Consider the following 538-nt stretch of genomic DNA (forward strand, 5'->3'; position numbering starts at 1 on the left):
AAGGAAATGCTCCACCCTAAGGTATTTGCATTTAAGGCAAAACAGACTCCAGCCTTGAGGGCGCATGCCTGCATTCTTTATACAGTAAAGCAAGCCTCTTCCTTCCTTTTGGCAACAATTACAGAGATGGAGGGATTAACTTATTCCAGAACATGAGACGCATCAAGAGCAAGGCTGGAAAACTAGAAGCTGTTTTCTTTAGGGGCTCATGTCCAGGGATGAGTTTGGGTTCACTCACCTACGTCTTAGTTATTTAACACTGCCGTAACACAAATAGCACAAGTGGATGACTTCAACAAACAGAAATTTTTTTTTTCTGAGTTTAAGAGGCTAGAAATCCAAATTCATGGTGCCAAGTTGAAGGGAAGACTTTCTCTGTTGACTCTGGGGGAAGGTCTTTGTCATTAATTTCCCCTGGATCTTAGAAGTTTCTAGGCTCAGAGACTTCCGGTCCAAAGCACGAGCTTGCTCTTGGCGCTTCCTGCTTAGCAGCTCCACTATGCTCACTTCTCTCCTTGTTTTTCTATTGAAGATAAAA

General features: G+C 42.9%; 1 pseudogene; it reads right to left on the reverse strand.

Annotated features, from left to right (window-relative positions):
* Window positions 1–330: 330 nt before the first annotated feature.
* Window positions 331–538, reverse strand: part of LOC102811085 — a 29435-nt pseudogene continuing 29227 nt past the window's right edge.

Source organism: Chrysochloris asiatica, unplaced genomic scaffold (assembly GCF_000296735.1).
Source record: "Chrysochloris asiatica unplaced genomic scaffold, ChrAsi1.0 scaffold00312, whole genome shotgun sequence".
NCBI lineage: Eukaryota > Metazoa > Chordata > Mammalia > Afrosoricida > Chrysochloridae > Chrysochloris > Chrysochloris asiatica.